We start from the raw sequence: 10139 nt of genomic DNA on the forward strand, positions 1-10139 counted from the left end.
CTTAAACTTAAATGCTACTATATCAGGTTCTGTCTGTTGAGAAATTTTTCCTGAGTCTGAAATTTCACCCTCAGACAGCCCTTCCCTCACAGCCAATTCTGATTGATGTGAGGGTAAAATAGATAAGGCATCGTCAGCGTCGGATTGTTCATCCTTTTTATCTGTATTTAAAACTGAACAATCACGCTTTCTCTGAAATGCTGGCAGTTTGGATAAAATATTTGCTATAGAATTATCCACTACTGCTGTTAATTGTTGCATAGAAATAAGCACTGGCGCGCTAGGTGTCGCCTGCGCGGGCAAAGCTGGTGTAGACACAGAAGGAGAGGATGTAGAACTATCCCCACTACCTTCATTAAATAAATCATCTTGGGCAACATTATGAAATGTAACAGAGCTGTCCTTATTTTGTTTGGACGCTATGGCACAATTGTCACAAACACTTGAAGGGGGAACCACATTTGTCTCAACACACACAGAACATAGGTTATCTGATGGCCCAGACATGTTAAACAGATTTAGGCAGGCAAAACAATGCAATAAAAACGATTTTAAACAAAAATGTTACTGTCTCTTTAAATAATAAAATGACACACTTTATTTCTGAATGTTCAAAAAACTATGAGGGCAATATCCGATTTTTATGAAATTTGGACCCCAGTGTCTTAATGCTTATAAAGTATTGCACAGCAAATATGGAGACTCTAGCTCTTAAAACAAGCAAACCGGAGCTAATTGTTGGATTTAACCGTTTTTATACACCACAATCCCTGCTGCAGCATTGCTGTTGCTTTTACCTTCCTTAGGGGTCAATCATCCACAGAAAAAAGCCTTCTGGAGTCACTTTCTGAGCCACAGGACCCTCTCACATGAGACTGCATGCACTGCCTGAAATCAACTGCCAATATGAGGCCTCCTCCCTCAGTACACTAGAGTGAAGGGGCCTTCCTGACTAGATTTAGGTGTCTAAAACAAGCCAGATCAATGAAAAACGTCCCCAAGTGTATATGAGCTTATAAAACATTTCAAATGCCATGATATTGTAATAAAAACCAATCAATTTGGCCCCTAACAGTGTCTACCAGCATAAAATTCAAAAAGGGGAAGCCTGTTATCTTTCTTTCATGTAATTAGCAAGAGTCCATGAGCTAGTGACGTATGGGATATACATTCCTACCAGGAGGGGCAAAGTTTCCCAAACCTTAAAATGCCTATAAATACACCCCTCACCACACCCACAATTCAGTTTTACAAACTTTGCCTCCTATGGAGGTGGTGAAGTAAGTTTGTGCTAGATTCTACGTTGATATGCGCTCCGCAGCAGGTTGGAGCCCGGTTTTCCTCTCAGCGTGCAGTGAATGTCAGAGGGATGTGAGGAGAGTATTGCCTATTTTGAATGCAGTGATCTCCTTCTACAGGGTCTATTTCATAGGTTCTCTGTTATCGGTCGTAGAGATTCATCTCTTACCTCCCTTTTCAGACCGACGATATACTCATATATATACCATTACCTCTGCTGATTTTCGTTTCAGTACTGGTTTGGCTTTCTACAAACATGTAGATGAGTGTCCTGGGGTAAGTAAGTCTTATTTTCTGTGACACTCTAAGCTATGGTTGGGCACTTTGTTTATAAAGTTTTAAATATATGTATTCAAACATTTATTTGCCTTGACTCAGGATGTTCAACATTCCTTATTTTCAGACAGTCAGTTTCATATTTGGGATAATGCACTTGAATCAATTATTTTTCTTACCTTAAAAATTTGACTTTTTTCCCTGTGGGCTGTCATTTTATTGCGTCATTCTTGGCGCGGACTTTTTTGGCGCAAAAAATCTTTTCTGTTTCCGGCGTCATACGTGTCGCCGGAAGTTGCGTCATTTTTGACGTTCTTTTGCGCCAAAAATGTCGGCGTTCCGGACATGGCGTCATTTTTGGCGCCAAAAAGCATTTAGGCGCCAAATAATGTGGGCGTCTTATTTGGCGCTAAAAAAATATGGGCGTCGCTTTTGTCTCCACATTATTTAAGTCTCATTTTTCTTTGCTTCTGGTTGCTAGAAGCTTGTTCATTGGCATTTTTTCCCATTCCTGAAACTGTCATTTAAGGAATTTGATCAATTTTGCTTTATATGTTGTTTTTTCTCTTACATATTGCAAGATGTCTCACGTTGCATCTGAGTCAGAAGATACTTCAGGAAAATCGCTGTCTGGTGCTGGAACTACCAAATCTAAGTATCTGCTGTAAACTTTTGGTAGCTATTCCTCCAGCTGTTTGTATTAATTGTCATGACAAACTTGTTAATGCAGATAATATTTCCTTTAGTAATGTACCATTACCTGTTGCAGTTCCATCAACATCTAATGTTCAGAATGTTCCTGATAACATAAGAGATTTTGTTTCTGAATCCATCAAGAAGGCTATGTCTGTTATTCCTCCTTCTAGTAAACATAAAAAAATCTTTTAAAACTTCTCTTTATACAGATGAATTTTTAAATGAACATCATCATTCTGATTCTAATGACTCTTCTGGTTCAGAGGATTCTGTCTCAGAGATTGATGCTGATAAATCTTCATATTTATTTAAAATGGAATTTATTCGTTCTTTACTTAAAGAAGTACTAATTGCTTTAGAAATTGAGGATTCTGGTCCTCTTGATACTAATTCTAAACGTTTAGATAAGGTCTTTAAATCTCCTGTGGTTATTCCAGAAGTTTTTCCTGTTCCTGGTGCTATTTCTGAAGTGATTTCCAGAGAATGGGATAAATTGGGTAATTCATTTACTCCTTCTAAATGTTTTAAGCAATTATATCCTGTGCCGTCTGACAGATTAGAATTTTGGGACAAAATCCCTAAGGTTGATGGGGCTATTTCTACCCTTGATAAACGTACTACTATTCCTACGTCAGATGGTACTTCCTTTAAGGATCCTTTAGATAGGAAAATTGAATCCTTTCTAAGAAAAGCTTATCTGTGTTCAGGTAATCTTCTTAGACCTGCTATATCATTGGCTGATGTTGCTGCAGCTTCAACTTTTTGGTTGGAAACTTTAGCGCAACAAGTAACAGATCATGATTCTCATAATATTATTATTCTTCAACACGCTAATAATTTTATCTGTGATTACATTTTTGATATTATCAGAGTTGATGTCAGGTTTATGTCTCTAGCTATTTTAGCTAGAAGAGCTTTATGGCTTAAAACTTGGAATGCTGATATGTCTTCTAAATCGACTCTACTTTCCATTTCTTTCCAGGGTAACAAATTATTTGGTTCTCAGTTGGATTCTATTATCTCAACTGTTACTGGTGGGAAAGGAACTTTTTAACCACAGGATAAAAAATCTAAGGGTAAAAACAGGGCTAATAATCGTTTTCGTTCCTTTCGTTTCAACAAAGAACAAAAGCCTGATCCTTCATCCTCAGGAGCAGTTTCAGTTTGGAAACCATCTCCAGTCTGGAATAAATCCAAGCCTTCTAGAAAAGCAAAGCCAGCTTCTAAATCCACATGAAGGTGCGGCCCTCATTCCAGCTCAGCTGGTAGGGGGCAGGTTACGTTTTTTCAAAAACATTTGGATCAAATCTGTTCACAATCTTTGGATTCAGAACATTGTTTCAGAAGGGTACAGAATTGGTTTCAAGATAAGACCTCCTGCAAAGAGAATTTTTCTTTCCCGTGTCCCAGTAAATCCAGTGAAAGCTCAAGCATTTCTGAAATGTGTTTCAGATCTAGAGTTGGCTGGAGTAATTATGCCAGTTCCAGTTCTGGAACAGGGACTGGGGTTTTATTCAAATCTCTTCATTGTACCAAAGAAGGAGAATTCCTTCAGACCAGTTCTGGATCTAAAAATATTGAATCGTTATGCAAGGATACCGACGTTCAAAATGGTAACTGTAAGGACTATCTTGCCTTTTGTTCAACGAGGGCATTATATGTCCACAATAGATTTACAGGATGCATATCTGCATATTCCGATTCATCCAGATCATTATCAGTTCCTGAGATTCTCTTTTCTGGACAAGCATTACCAGTTTGTGGCTCTGCCGTTTGGCCTAGCTACAGCTCCAAGAATTTTTACAAAGGTTCTCGGTGCCCTTCTGTCTAATCAGAGAACAGGGTATTGTGGTATTTCCTTATTTGGACGATATCTTGGTACTTGCTCAGTCTTTTCATTTAGCAGAATCTCATACGAATCGACTTGTGTTGTTTCTTCAAGATCATGGTTGGAGGATCAATTCACTAAAAAGTTCATTGACTCCTCAGACAAGGGTAACCTTTCTGGGTTTCCAGATAGATTCAGTGTCCATGACTCTGTCTTTGACAGACAAGAGACGTCTAAAATTGATTTCAGCTTGTCGAAACCTTCAGTCACAATCATTCCCTTCGGTAGCCTTATGCATGGAAATTCTAGGTCTTATGACTGCTGCATCGGACGCGATCCCCTTTGCTCGTTTTCACATGCGACCTCTTCAGCTCTGTATGCTGAATCAATGGTGCAGGGATTACACAAAGATATCTCAATATCTTTAAATCCGATTGTACGACACTCTCTAACGTGGTGGACAGATCACCATCGTTTAATTCAGGGGGCTTCTTTTGTTCTTCCGACCTGGACTGTAATTTCAACAGATGCAAGTCTTACAGGTTGGGGAGCTGTGTGGGGATCTCTGACGGCACAAGGAGTTTGGGAATCTCAGGAGGTGAGATTACCGATCAATATTTTGGAACTCCGTGCAATTTTCAGAGCTCTTCAGTCTTGGCCTCTTCTGAAGAGAGAATCGTTCATTTGTTTTCAGACAGACAATGTCACAACTGTGGCATACATCAATCATCAAGGAGGGACTCACAGTCCTCTGGCTATGAAAGTAGTATCTCGAATTCTGGTTTGGGCAGAATCCAGCTCCTGTCTAATCTCTGCGGTTCATATCCCAGGTATAGACAATTGGGAAGCGGATTCTCAGTCGCCAAACGTTGCATCCGGGCGAATGGTCTCTTCACCCAGAGGTATTTCTTCAGATTGTTCAAATGTGGGGGCTTCCAGAAATAGATCTGATGGCATCTCATCTAAACAAGAAACTTCCCAGGTATCTGTCCAGATCCCGGGATCCTCAGGCGGAAGCAGTGGATGCATTATCACTTCCTTGGAAGTATCATCCTGCCTATATCTTTCCGCCTCTAGTTCTTCTTCCAAGAGTAATCTCCAAGATTCTGAAGGAATGCTCGTTTGTTCTGCTGGTAGCTCCGGCATGGCCTCACAGGTTTTGGTATGCGGATCTTGTCCGGATGGCCTCTTGCCATCCGTGGACTCTTCCGCTAAGACCAGACCTTCTGTCGCAAGGTCCTTTTTTCCATCAGGATCTCAAATCCTTAAATTTAAAGGTATGGAGATTGAACGCTTGATTCTTGGTCAAAGAGGTTTCTCTGACTCTGTGATTAATACAGATTTACGAGCCTGTAACATAGTATCTAGAGAGATATATTATAGAGTCTGGAAGACTTATATTTCTTGGTGTCTTTCTCATCATTTTTCTTGGCATTCTTTTAGAATTCCGAGAATTTTACAGTTTCTTCAGGATGGTTTAGATAAAGGTTTATCCGCAAGTTCTTTGAAAGGACAAATCTCTGCTCTTTCTGTTCTTTTTCACAGAAAGATTGCTAATCTTCCTGATATTCATTGTTTTGTACAAGCTTTGGTTCGTATAAAACCTGTCATTAAGTCAATTTCTCCTCCTTGGAGTTTGAATTTGGTTCTGGGAGCTCTTCAAGCTCCTCCTTTTGAACCCATGCATTCTCATTGGACATTAAATTACTTTCTTGGAAAGTTTTGTTCCTTTTGGCGATCTCTTCTGCCCGAAGAGTCTCTGAATTATCTGCTCTCTTTCTTGTGAGTCTCCTTTTCTGATTTTTCATCAGGATAAGGCGGTGTTGCGAACTTCTTTTGAATTTTTACCTAAGGTTGTGAATTCCAACAACATTAGTAGAGAAATTGTGGTTCCCTCATTATGTCCTAATCCTAAGAATTCTAAGGAGAAATCGTTGCATTCTTTGGATGTTGTTAGAGCTTTGAAATATGTTGAAGCTACTAAGTCTTGCCGAAAGACTTCTAGTCTATTTGTTATCTTTTCCGGTTCTAGAAAAGGCCAGAAAGCTTCTGCCGTTTCTTTGGCATCTTGGTTGAAATCTTTAATTCATCATGCCTATGTTGAGTCGGGTAAAACTCCGCCTCAAAGGATTACAGCTCATTCTACTAGGTCAGTTTCTACTTCCTGGGCATTTAAGAATGAAGCTTCGGTTGATCAGATTTGCAAAGCAGCAACTTGGTCCTCTTTGCATACTTTTACTAAATTCTACCATTTTGATGTATTTTCTTCTTCTGAAGCAGTTTTTGGTAGAAAAGTACTTCAGGCAGCGGTTTCAGTTTGAATCTTCTGTTTATGTTTTTCATTAAACTTTATTTTGGGTGTGGATTATTTTCAGCAGGAATTGGCTGTCTTTATTTTATCCCTCCCTCTCTAGTGACTCTTGCGTGGAAAGATCCACATCTTGGGTAGTCATTATCCCATACGTCACTAGCTCATGGACTCTTGCTAATTACATGAAAGAAAACATAATTTATGTAAGAACTTACCTGATAAATTAATTTCTTTCATATTAGCAAGAGTCCATGAGGCCCGCCCTTTTTTTGTGGTAGTTATGATTTTTTTGTATAAAGCACAATTATTCCAATTCCTTATTTTATATGCTTTCGCACTTTTTTCTTATCACCCCACTTCTTGGCTATTCGTTAAACTGAATTGTGGGTGTGGTGAGGGGTGTATTTATAGGCATTTTAAGGTTTGGGAAACTTTGCCCCTCCTGGTAGGAATGTATATCCCATACGTCATTAGCTCATGGACTCTTGCTAATATGAAAGAAATGAATTTATCAGGTAAGTTCTTACATAAATTATGTTTTTTTGCTGAGGTGAAAGAAAAATGGCTTACTGTTTTCCCTGAGGGGAAAAATGACTCATCTAGCATTAGCCTGTGTTGTTAGTAGGAGACTAGTCATACCTGAAGCAGATGAGTCTGCAAGCTGTTACCCCCAACTGAAGTTCTTTCAACAGTCCTGCGTGGTAACAGCAATGGATTTTAGTTACTTGTGCTAAAATCATAGCCCTCTTAAACAGAAATCTTCATCACTTTTCTGTTGTAGAGTAAATAGTACAAACCAGCACTATTTTAAAATAAACTCTTGATAGAAGAAATAAAAAACTACAACACACACCACAAACTCCTTGCCATCCCCGTGGAGATGCTACTTGTTCAGAGCGGCAAGGAGAATGACTGGGGGGCGGAGCAAGAGGGGGAGCTATATGGACAGCTCTTGCTGTATGCTCTCCTTGCCTTTCCCTGTGGGGGAGAATATTTCCCACAAGTAATGACGCCGTGGACCGGACACACCAATGTTGAAGAAATAGTACACTTCAGCACCTTTTGAAAATAAAAAACTCTTGATTGAAGAATCCAAACTAACACCTCACTTTACCTCTTCCTATCACTAACACAGGCAAAGAGAATGACTTGAGTGGGAGGGAAGGGAGGAGCTATATATGCAGCTCTGCTGTGGAGCTCTTTGCCTCCTCCTGCTGACCAGGAGGCGATATCCCACAAGGATGAAATCTGTGGACTCAACGTATCTTGTAAAATAAAGAAATATTAAAAACAAAATATTTAATATAACTTCTAAAATTTTGCTAAAAAACTCGCCACATTAAAAATACACATTAATCAATCTAAAATTGACTATTAAAATTCAAGCTTGATTTTATGTTTAATACAAATGTTAAATACATACATAAAACACAATAATAGAACCACTTATTAAATCACACTTCTTACTTCATAACGATCAAATTCATATACAATATCATACTAGGGTATAAATTCACACTACACTAGTGTTGTAGTATATAACCCACCTCAGAAATATATATTCAGCTATTATGTAGCTACCTCATTATCAGTCTCAATTCCAAATATGTAAAACCCTTTACAACATAAATGCTTGGAGATCCAAATCTATATTTAATCCTTTCGGGGCAAGACTATCAAGTTCCTGTATCCACTTAGTTTCTTTTTTTCCTTAAGGTAATTAGTCATTGGTGTGGATTTATACCTACAGGTATCACTTCAAGGATGCTTATACGTAGACTATTTGGATCTTGCCTATGATAAATTCTAAAGTGTTCAGACACACTATGCGTTTTCAGCCCTATTTCTATATTGCTGATGTGCTCATAGCATCTTTTTCTTTTGGTTCTACCAACATAGATACTCCCACACTTACAGGTAAGGCCGTATACTACGTATGTGGATTGACAGGTACCTCTAGAGGTGATTGGTAGCGTTTTTGAGTGATTCCAGTTCATAATGGAATCCCGATTCCATATGATAGGGCACATACAGCAATTCTTACGACCACATTTATAGGTCCCTGGTTTTCCAGAGACCCACTGGTCTAGGGTGCCAGACCTCTTATCTTTCCCTAATATGGATCCTTTAAGTTTTGATGGGGCTAATAGGTTCTTAAGATTGATTCTTATTAAACACTATATTTGGTTTATCTTCTAGAACATCCTTTAGAAGGGGATCAGCCTTCAGGATCCCCCAATGTTTATGTAAGATCTTTTTAATAAATCCCGCCTCCTCGTTATATGTAGTGATAAACCTGATAGTATTATCACGATCCTCCTTATGTTTATTATTGCCCTTATCAGAATGTAATCTTTATGTTCACATTGCGCATTTTTGTCCCTAGCTTCACTAACATGCTGTCATTCTTTCTCTGAAAACATTCTCTAGGACATCAGCTTCTCTATTATAATCGTCTAATTTCATACAATTCCTCCGAATTCTGCAGAACTGTCCACGGAATATTCTGTTTCCATGTATTCATGTGTCCACTACTAGCATTCAAGAAACCATTACTGTCTGTTGGTTTTCTGTAGTTCCTTACCATTATTGAACTTGACACATGATCAACAAAAAAACTCAACGTCCAGAAATTCTATTTTCTCCCTGGACATTTTACCACTGAAGGTCAAATTGTGTTGATTACTGTTTATGTGTTTAACAAATTCTTGGGCTATAGTTATATCTCCTCGCCATATAATGATGATATCATCAATGTATCTCAAATACTTGACTATATTATTTACAAATCTGTTATTATTCCACACCTTTACATCCTCAAAGTGAGCCATATAGATGTTAGCATGTGACGGTGCCATTGGGGTGCCCATGGCAGTCCCTTGGATTTGTCTATAATAAATTCCATCAAAATTAAAATTGTTGCACAAAATAAACCTAATACTATCCTCTATGAATCCTAAATGTTTCATAGACATACCACTATCTTTTCCTATACATTTGAAGGCCTCAATTCCTTTCTCATGGGGAATATTAGTATATAAAGCTATAACGTCGCAAGTAATCCACATATATTTCTCCTCCCAATGCATACCTTCTAATTGTAAAATAACATCTACAGTATCTTTGATGTAGGATCTGTTTTCAACCATAGGTTGCATATAGGAGTCTATATATGTGGATAAGTTGCTTGAAATGGATTCTATTCCGGAAATTATAGGCCGGCCTGGTGTCGGAACAATGATGTGATTACATGATTTCAAGGCTGGGATTGGATCATAGGGACTGCCTATGCTGCTAGGCACGCCCACCTCCCCAGTCCAATTCTTGTTTGCATAAAAGGGGGAGGCTACAGGACTCCATATAGGGTAGAACATTCCATAAAGCCCAGTGCCTTTAGGACAGCAAGGAACATTCTAACGTCATATAAAGGTTAATGGCTTTCCTTATCTACACACTGCATTGTGCATAGGGGTGTGTGCGTCTCATACATATCTACACACACGGTCCTATATTTTTAATAAAGTGTCAAGACCTGCATTAAAGGCTAAATAAAACTTATACAAATCCCTCCAATTATGGTTGGCCATTTTATAACCTAGGTTACATCAGGTATCTAAAGGAGAGTTGCTGCACATGTGCAGACAAATCTGCACTTCAATTTAACATTGCAACAACCGTTTTTAGAGGGAAGTAGAGAATAACCTATTTCATGGCTCGACAAACCCAGGT

The sequence above is a fragment of the Bombina bombina genome, chromosome 8 (assembly GCF_027579735.1).
Source record: "Bombina bombina isolate aBomBom1 chromosome 8, aBomBom1.pri, whole genome shotgun sequence".
NCBI classification, from domain to species: Eukaryota; Metazoa; Chordata; class Amphibia; order Anura; family Bombinatoridae; genus Bombina; species Bombina bombina.